At 47.3% G+C, this 8969-nt stretch overlaps 1 protein-coding gene across 3 annotated transcripts in view; it reads left to right on the top strand.

Annotated features, from left to right (window-relative positions):
• ANAPC1 (anaphase promoting complex subunit 1) overlaps window positions 1-8969 on the top strand; it is a 109245-nt gene that overhangs the window by 511 nt on the left and 99765 nt on the right. For all 3 annotated transcript variants that reach the window (XM_010829546.1, XM_010829548.1, XM_010829547.1), the window contains exon 2: window positions 8942-8962. The gene's annotated coding sequence lies outside the window, so the exon portion shown is untranslated. The remainder of the gene's footprint in view (window positions 1-8941; window positions 8963-8969) is intronic.

Genomic DNA, 8969 nt, shown 5'->3' on the forward strand with positions numbered 1-8969 from the left:
GAAAAAAGTGTGGCGGGGCCAAGAGGGCAGTCGCAGAGAAAGTTAACCGTGAAAGAAATGTCAGCCACTTGTACTAATAACTGAAAGGATAACTTAACATTTTATATATAGATATGCACGCATACCGGTGGTGCCAGTGCAGGAGAGGTAAGAGACATGAGTTCGATCCCCGGGTGGGGAAGATCTCCCGGAGGCGGGCATGGCAACCCACACCCTTGTATGGGTTGTATTCTTGCCTGGAGAATCCCCATGGACAGAGAAGCCTGGCAGGTTACAGTCCATGGGGTCGCTTAGGGTCACACAGGGTCGGACGCGGCTGAAGCAACTCAGCATGCACCCACACACACACGCACACATACTATCTTTAAGGCAACATCTTTAGAATTAATGTATTTTAATGAGATCCTTTGACAACATGAATCAATAATGCCATTCCTCTGCTAAAAACCGGACAGTGATTCCCACTTTCTCTCTGCATGAAAGCCAGAGTCCTGCCTTGTGGCCTACAGGGGAATACATGACCTGATCCCCTCTCCTCTCTGACCTCATCTCCTTACTCCACTTCCATTTATGCTGCTTTCTGGTCCAGAGTCCCTGACCCCAGTCGGGCTGGTCAAGTGGGCTAGATTTGGCTGTAAGGAGGCAACCAGTCCAAATGGATTTAGATCCATTGTTACTTAACTGACAGCAAAATCAGCATGATGTCAGCTGCTGGCATCCCTAGTCCCATAGGATGACACCCAGCCAGAGGGGTGGACATGAGCAGTGGGTAGCTTCCCTGATGAGCAGCCAACTCTAAAGTACAGCCGAGCAGTTTCATTGATTTTCACAGGTGACTGCTGCTGTGTTGTTGGGTGCAGGGAGGGGGGCCTGGTGAGGAGGGGTGGAAACTCACTCACATGCCCAGCTGAAAGTCTGGAGAAGGAAGAGAAACAGGCGGGCTGTGAGATAGGGATATGAAAATGCCTCCACCCTCGGCTCACCAGCCTCACCTCCCCCTGCCCCAGGAGGAATCATGGGACAGTTTCCCAAGACCTGGGTAGAATTGAGTCAAGCCTCACCTGCACACCTACATGGAGATGTGCAGGGTTGCCAGGGCATCTCAGCAGACCCCTGTTCTCCTGCGGTGTCCTTGCTGCTGCTCATATACACCAGACTCTCTTCCATCCCAGGGTTTTGCACCAACTGTTTCCTCTGCTTGGAATGCTCTTCTGATAAACTCACACCCTCTTAGTTAATTCTCCGCCTTCAAGTCTTTGCTATGCCTCACATTCTTGACGAGGCTTTTGTTGTTGTTCAGTCACTAAGCCAGGTCTAACTCTTTGCAACCCCATGGACTGCAGCATGCCAGACTTCCCTGTCCTTCACTATCTCACGGAGTTTGCTCAGACTTATGTCCATTGAGTTGGTGATGCCATCCAACCATCTCATCCTCTGTCACCCTCTTCTCCTCTTGCCTTCAGTCTTTCTTAGCATCAGGGTCTTTTCCAATGAGTTGGCTCTTCACATCAGGTGGCCAAGCTATTAGAGCTTCAGCTTCAGCATCCATCATTCCAATGAATATTCAGGGTTGATTTCCTTTAGGATTGATGGGTTTCATCTCCTTACAGTCCAAGGGACTCTCAAGAGTCTTCTCCATCACCACAATTTGAAAGTATCAGTTCTTTGGCGCTCAGCCTTCTTTATGGTCCACCTCTCACATTTATACATGACTCCTGGAAAAACCATAGGTCTGACTATATGGACCTTTGTTGGCTGAGTGATGACTCTGCTTTTTAATACACTGTTGATGAGTAGGCTTACCTAGTATAAAACTGTCTAGTTATCTATTCCTGTGTGATATACCACCCCAGACACAGCATGGGTAAATCACAGCTGCTGTGTTAGATTCACAGATTGTGTGGGTAAGAGATTTAGACAGGGTACAAAGAAGATGGGTTGTCTTACCTCTTCCATCTCTGCTGAAATATTGGGTTCAATGACTGCGGACTAGAAACATCTGGAACAGGGATCAGCAAACTATAGCTGGTGGGCCTCTTGCCTGTGTTTGCAAATCAGGATTATTGGAACACAGCCATGCAGTGTGTGTTATTCATGGCTGCTCCTGTGCTGTCACAGCAGAGTCAAATAGCTGCGACAGAGATCAGAGGCCACAAGGCCACGTGATCTGGCCCTTTACAGAAGTTGGTCAATCCCTGATCCTCACATAGCGGGTACTTACACTGCGATGACTCTAAAGTCCAGGGCTGCAGATCAGACCATCTCAATGAGGCTTCCCTACGATGGCCTAGGTGTAGTTGGAAGTCCTACAAGGAAACTCTAGGCTCCAAGAGTGACCATTCCTTCCAGTGACCAAGATAGGAGCTGCATAGCCTTTCAAAACCTAGCCTCAGAGGTCACCTGACTCCACTAAGCCAGACTGTCTTGGTGGATGGTGGATACAGTCACAACCCCACCCTCCTGGGAAAGAGCCATAACCCCCACCTCTTGATGATGGAAGTGTCAGAGGAGTTGTTTTAAAACTTCCACAGACATCAACACTAGCTAAAATGTAGGTTATTGACTATCATATTTTTTTTTTTCTAATTTTTTTGCTGTGCCACGTGGCATGCAGGATCTTAGTTCCCAAGCAGACTGAGCTCATGCCTCCTGCAGTGGGAGCTGCTGCTGCTGCTGCTAAGTCGCTTCAGTCGTGTCTGACTCTGTGCGACCCCATAGACGGCAGCCCACCAGGCTCCGCCATCCCTGGGATTCTCCAGGCAAGAACACTGGAGTGGGTTGCCATTTCCTTCTCCAGTGCATCAAAGTGAAAAGTGAAAGTGAAGTTGCTCAGTCATGTCCGACTCGTCGCTACCCCATGGACTGCAGCCTACCAGGCTCCTCTGTCCATGGGATTTTCCAGGCAAGAGTGCTGGAGTGGGTTGCCATCACCTTCTCTGTGGCAGTGGGAACACAGTATCTTAACCCTGAACCACCAGGGAAATTCTGATTCTACCATTTTAATTTTATACTTGCCATGCCTCTGAATGTTATTGAATGTTAATGTCCTAATTATAAAGATATGTGATGGGAAATGTTAGTTTTTTAAAAAATAGATCCCATATTATACAACTATTTTCATCCTTATAGGATGTAGCCCAAAGGGCTACATTTGTGCAACTTTAGCAGGGTGACACCAACCTGGAACTCATACTCCAGTGTCCACACTCTCTCCTATATCTGGTGGGGCTCTGCACATTGCAAGGTGGAGCCCCTACTTTTATTATGTAAGAAAAAGAGAACATGGCCCGTAGCAGTGTTCATTCCAGGGGCCGGGGAAGACAGCCCCCGCTGAGTCAAGTGTAGAAGGGCTGTGTCTTACATTAAGTGGCACTGTGAACAGTCTGGTCATCAAGCATGTTCAGGATATCAGCAATGAGGTACAAGACTAACAACTGAGGTCCTCAGGGGAGCAGGCCAAACTGCACATGAAAAATGTAAAGACGGCCCTAGTGTATTTTTTTGTTTGTTTTATTAAAATATAGTTGATTTGCAAAATTGTCTTCATTTTTGCTGTAAAGTGACTCAATTATGCACATATATATTCTCTTTCATATTCTTTTCCATTATAGCTTATCACAGGATACTGAATATAGTTCAATATGGGCTATACAGTAGGACTCTGTTGTTTGTATCTCTTATATACAATAGTTTGAATCTATTAATCCCGAACTCCCAATCCTTCCCTTCCCCCACCCTCACTCCGCCTTGGCAGCCATAAGTCTGTTCTGTGAGTTTGTTTCTGTTCACAGGTATGTTCGTTTGTGTCATATTTTAGATTCTACCTATAAGTGATATGATATGGTATTTGTCTTTCTCTTTCCAGCTTGCTTCACTTAGTGTGGTCATCTCTAGACCCATCCATGGTCCTCAAATGGCATTGTTTCATTCTTTTAAATGACTGAGTCATATTGCAGTGTGTGTATGTACCACAGCTTCTCAATCCATTCATCTGTCAGAGAACATTTAGGTTGTTTCCGTGTCTTGGCCGTTGTAAACAGTGCTTCAATGAACACAGGCGTGCATATATCATTTTGAATTACCTTTTGTCTGGGTCTATGCCCAGGAGTGGACTTGCTGGATCAGTGGCCCTACTCTAAAGCCACACCCTCCCTCTGTTGGCCGACCCATCTACACAGACGACCCCCTCACCCCCTCAGCCTTGTCCCCAACTGGGGCCTGTAACTGACTTTCCACTCCTGCCTTCAGTCTGCCACATGGACCCCCAATTCAAGCTAGTCTCCTCCCATTCACTTTAACACGGTGGAGACTGCCCAGTATCTAGGGATCTGGCTTGCTGGAGCCATACTCTGTGAATGATGGTGTGCCGAGAAACAGTCTCAAACTGGTTTCAGTGTCAGAGAGGCATTCATTCACTCATGATTTCACAAAAATCTACTAAGCGTGTGCTCACATCAAGGTATAAGACCAGCACCTAGAGTGTGTCACTGAGCTAATGCACATTACCTCCATCAGGAAGCCCCAGTCTCATTGACCCAAATGCCAGTCAAGGACCACTTTGGTTCTCACTTGTCCAGCAGCCAGTCCATGGTCCTCCCATCACAGCACCCTGGCTTTTCTTTGCTGAACCTGCCTTCTGCACTCACATCCCTCTTACCCCTAAGCCCAGAGGTGGGGTTGTCCTTGATGCCTGAAGACCATTCTCTGCCCTTCTTTCCAGAGTCTTAGGATTTGAGTCTCATATCATCAGACCTGGCTGCTGAGGTCACTACAGACCCCTAGGTCTCTCCTCTTGTTCCTTGAAGATTTCAGTATTTGCATCATTGGCACTCCCTTCATGCTAGCCCTGTCATAACTCTTGGTGGTTTCAGTACTATTAATACATAAATGACATTGCAGCATGACAGAGGCTAAGCCCCTTGACTTCTTCTCCCCCATGTCGTGTGTTGAGCAACATGTTGGAAATACATATAAGGGCCAAGTTCTTGAAGTTTGCTGGGGAACTGACATGGTGCCTGTAAGAAAGTCCACTCAGAACACCCCACCTCTTAGGGGAAGCACCAGTCTCAGGTAGTTTCTTGGGCAATTTAGGTGGTGCATGGAAGATCCTCCAGTCAGTGTACTGAGCAGCATGCTGGGGCATAGGTGTAAAGTTCTTGGGGGACCATGCTTCAGGTGAAGCAATCCATTTGGAATACTGCCTTGAACATAAGTGCACTGATATAACTAAGTGGTGGTTAAACAGGAATCCAGTTGCTAAAAAGACTCACCAGATCCAGCTCCTACAGTTTGTTACAGAAACAGGACACAATATAACAACAGCAGTTAATATCCGTCACAGTTAATGGTTGTTTTACTGTAATGATTCCAGAGAGACCAGGCACAGGATCCTTTGTCCACCCTTTCTGGAAGATGTGTGGCCAGATGCACTCCCTCTCTTGGATCAGGAACCATTGGGAATACCTCGGAACCAGGGAGCCCCAAAGAGAAGTTCAGCTGAGGATTTTTACATGCCCCGGGTCACTTAGGCATACTCCCAAGGCATAACTGGCTTCAACAGCAGCTCCCTCTAGCGGTCACACCGATGCATGGACATGTTCGCTCAGTCGTGTCCGACTCTGCCACCCCCATGGACTATAGCCTGCCAGGCTCCTCCACCTATGAGATTTTACAGGCAAGAATACTGGAGTGGGTTGCCATTTCCTTCTCCAGGGGATCTTCCAACCCAGGGATTGAACCCAGGTCTCCCACACTGCAGGCAGACACTACCATCTGAGCCACCAGGAAAGCCCTGGGGTCTTACTGAGACCATGTGCAAATCCTGTAACTCATTGTTTATTGTTTTGTTCTTTATTTAAACAATTTTTTAAAATTATAGTTGATATACAATGTTGTGTTAGTTTCAAATGTACTGCACAGTGACTCAGTTATACACAAACCACACACATGTATTCTTTTGCAGATTCTTTTCTGTTATAGGTCATTAGAAGATATTGGGTATAGCTCCTTGTGTTGGACAAGTAGGTCCTTGTATCTTTACTGTTTTCAATAAACAGCACTGACAAGCTGGTACAAATCTCCCTGAACCTCCTCGATCCCACAAATCAACATGAATAATCAGTAGGCTTCATGCCCTGACCAGGAGCCAGGGCCATGAAGAAACTTTAGCAGAATAGCTCAGGTTAATTCCAGGCCCTCCCGGAACAATGGTTTCCATAGTCATTGCAAAACGGCACAAGGAAAAGTTACCGTTCAGTGTTGTGAACACAATGGCGGAATAAAAGTGTTTCCTCTTCTGGTTTCGGGAACTCCTTGCCATGAAAATTCACTCCATAGGCAAAACGATAACAACAGCAATGAGCCACCCATACTGGAAGTAAAATGGTCAGACTCAGAAAAGGGATGGTGGTGTTTAAAGATGTCCCTCTAGAGACTCCCCTGGCAGTCCGGTGGTTAAGACTCCACACTTTCACTGTTGGGGGGCACGGGTTCATCCTGATCAGGGAACTAAGATCCTGCATGCTATGTGGTGCAGCAAACAAACAAAAAAAATCCTTAAAAGAACTAAATTTTTTTTTTTAAGCACTGTTCCCATCCAAAAATAAATTAAATGGAAAGTCCTGTGTTTTAGGAAACTCTAGTCCTGAGAAAACATCATAGGCTGAGGCCATGGAGAGGAATCTTGAGGAGAATTTATGAGCAGACAAGGGAACACTCAGGGGGAAGAGCTGGGTAAATCCTTTCAGTGACTGTATTCATAGACTGGACAATAAGCAGCATAGGACACTCTTTGTGGACTGTGTTCCCTAAAAAATAGAGCTGGAGGCAAATTTGATGAGTGCTGATGCTTTAGCCCAAGAGAGAGAATAAAGGCAAGGGAAAATGGAGCAGGGACGGATAAGAAGCATTGCATTGGCCACTGCCAAAAACTCAGCTGACTGCTTGGCAGGCATGCCTGCTCGGCCACAAGGACGTCTCCTGGCAGGCTGTGCAGAGAAGCCACGCTGTAGAATAGTCTGGCAGAGGGAAAAGGACGGGGTTCACTTCTTTGGTTCCTATCTGCCTTCTTTCTGCTGATCAAAATTTGCTCTCTGGTGGCTCAGACTGTGAAGAATCTGCCTGCAGTGCAGGAGACACGTGTTAGATCCCTGGGTGGGGAAGATCCCCTGGAGAAGGGAATGGTTACCCGCTCCAGTATTCTTGCCTGGGAAATCCCAAGGACAGAGGAGTGTGGTGGAATACAGCCTATGGGGTTGCCAAGAATTGGACACGACTGAGTGACCAACGGTGACACACTAAATTTGCTATCTACACTTTCGGGTTTATGTCTTTAGCCCCTTCAGAAGACAACTCACACACCTTGTGAAGAGGCACTTCCTCCAAGTCTGGCAGTGGCAGGAGAATCCAGGGCCCCAGGGAGTGTGACTTTGGCCTGATGACACAGTGAAGCCAGGGGGGAAGGCCTTGTGACTGGTGGTGGGGACCACAGGGCTGGTGGAAATAGGGCTCATGTAGCATCAGGCCATGGTGGTGGTTGAGGTGGGACAATAGCAGGTGGTGGCACTCAGAGACTTCCTGTTGGAGTAAAGCCTTCTGAAAAAAGGCATTTGAACTAAACTCTAACGGTCGACATTTCAAATAAAGAGATGAGAATGAACCAATATACCAAGGCCCCAAGGTTAAGGTGTGTCTGGAGACTCTAAGGAGAGAATTTTAGTGAAGGCACAGACGTTTCAGGCAACTTTATATTTCTGCATAAAGTATTTGAACTTTATTTCTTAGGCCTATTGGGGCTTCCCTGGTGGCTCAGAGGTTAAATCATCTTCCCACAATGCGGGAGACCTGGGTTCGATCCCTGGGTTGGGAAGATCCCCTGGAGAAGGAAATGGCAACCCACTTCAGTATTCTTGCCTGAAGAATCCCATGGAGGGAGGAGCCTGGTGGGCTACAGTTCACGGGGTCGCAAAGAATCAGACACGACTGAGCGAGTGACTTAACTTCTTAGGCCTATTAGTCCTTTAAACCTAGCAATGCCACACAGTGAGATTACAGCTCAAGAAAGTTGTTGTTTTCACAAGCCTGCTATTCTACAGTTAATTCCATAGACAGGGAGGAAGGGGTGAAGCAGAGGTTTTTAACTTGGGCCTATGAATCGCTTGGGGATGTTCTGTGAAGCTCAGATATTAGGAGCAATGTTTTCATTGAGGACCTCTGGAGAAGGGGATAACAGAGGAGGAAATGGTTGGATGGCATCACCGACTCAATGGACATGAGTTTGAGCAAGCTCCAGGAGATGATGAAGGATACGGAAGCAGGGCGTGCTGCAGTCCGTGGGGTTGCAAAAAGTTGGATACGACTGAATGCTTGAACAACCATCAGTTCAGTTCAGTTCAGTTCAGTTGCTCAGTCGTGTCCAACTCTTTGAAACTCCATGAATTGCAGAACAACCATACTTTTCATCAACTTTTCAAAGGGTCCAGACGTCGGAAGGGTTAAGGTGCATTGGTAGAGGGTAAAATCAGTAGACTCCCCACCCTTCCTCAAGCCTGGAGGCATATACCTCCCATTTGGGGGTCAGGAGAGGAGAGGGAAACTGGCCAGAAAATCTTATTTTTCATAGTTAGGAGGCAGGTCAGGTTCGTATTGACGTGGAGACCTGGACACCAGGAAGGTCCTATTCCAGCACAGACCCTAGCAGAGGTAGTCTTGCTTTGGGTCACGGTGGCTACACTACAGAAGGTGCCTGTGCTTAGTCGTTCATTAGCATCCGACTCTTTGCGACCCCATGGATTGGAGCCTGCCAGACTTCCCTGTCCATAGATTTTCCAGGCAAGAATACTGGAGTGGGTTGCCATTTCCTTCTCCAGGGATCTTCCCGAGCCAGGGATCGAACCCGTTTCTCATGTGTTTCCTGCATTGAAGGCGGATTCTTCACCCACAGAGCCTTCGGGAGCCCAAAGCATCCTTCC

The sequence above is a fragment of the Bison bison genome, unplaced genomic scaffold (assembly GCF_000754665.1).
Source record: "Bison bison bison isolate TAMUID 2011002044 unplaced genomic scaffold, Bison_UMD1.0 scf7180017864508, whole genome shotgun sequence".
Classification (NCBI taxonomy): Eukaryota; Metazoa; Chordata; class Mammalia; order Artiodactyla; family Bovidae; genus Bison; species Bison bison.